Source organism: Erithacus rubecula (assembly GCF_903797595.1).
Source record: "Erithacus rubecula genome assembly, chromosome: 9".
Taxonomy (NCBI): Eukaryota; Metazoa; Chordata; class Aves; order Passeriformes; family Muscicapidae; genus Erithacus; species Erithacus rubecula.
Window position 1 is genome coordinate 8,913,706 of NC_136660.1, and position 996 is coordinate 8,914,701.

Consider the following 996-nt stretch of genomic DNA (forward strand, 5'->3'; position numbering starts at 1 on the left):
AGTGCATAGTGTTATTTAATCTAAAAGCCAAATAAATGCAAAGGAAATAAAACCAGTTGGATCCTAATAAAATATCCTCTGTTTCTGTGGAATCTTAAAATTCTTTTCATTGCATTTAAAATATTTGCTGTAAATGTAGCATGGTTAAACTTTTTCCTATTAGTTTTGAGTCCTCTGGAAAAAAAAAAATAAAGTATTTAGATAATTTTTACTCTAAAAAAGAAAAAGCTTCATATATTTTAGTTTTATGCTTGTAAGATAGTTAATTATGAAATAAATGCTGCAGTGTCTCCCATGCAAGCCGCGCTGCCCGTGTGGGAAGCTGGACAGCTGGGCAGCAGTGCCAACAGCAGCCCTCTGCTGCCTCAGCTCCTGCGGCAGAGTGTGGGTGGCACAGCGTCACCTGGAGGGCCACATCTCACCCTCCCCAAGCTCCACTGGCAAAGCTGTTGAGCAGAGAGCTTTAATTTTGATTCTCTGCTCCACTGTGAGTTCCTGTTTCCAGCCTTTCTGGGCTGAGTTCTTGCAACAGCTGGAAATCAGAATAAATACAGGACATGAAACACAGCTATACCCTCCTTTATCTCTGGTTGCCAGTCTCCTTCCTAGCCTAAATCCCTGGAACAGCTGGGAGGTTAATGTTTTGTGGCCCTAGATATTGTACTATAAATATTCTATGTTTCTGGTGCATATTTTGTAACATACACATTTTTTGGTGTCCCTATCCAGGGACACCTTACAGTCAAACCTTGAGCTTTAAAAGGACACTTAAAAACTCTGTCACAAAACAATTTTCCAAAGTGTTTTACCTCAAAAACAGTTTTTGTATTGTCAAAACCATTTGTCACATTGCTCATTTAACACCTATCTAAGTAGCAGCAAATAATTTATCATATATTCATGTCATTCCCACTAGACGGGGTGAAATTCATCATCTGTGTTTTTTAAATTGGATATCTTTGAAAAAATTCCGTAAATATTTGCTTTGATTTGCTA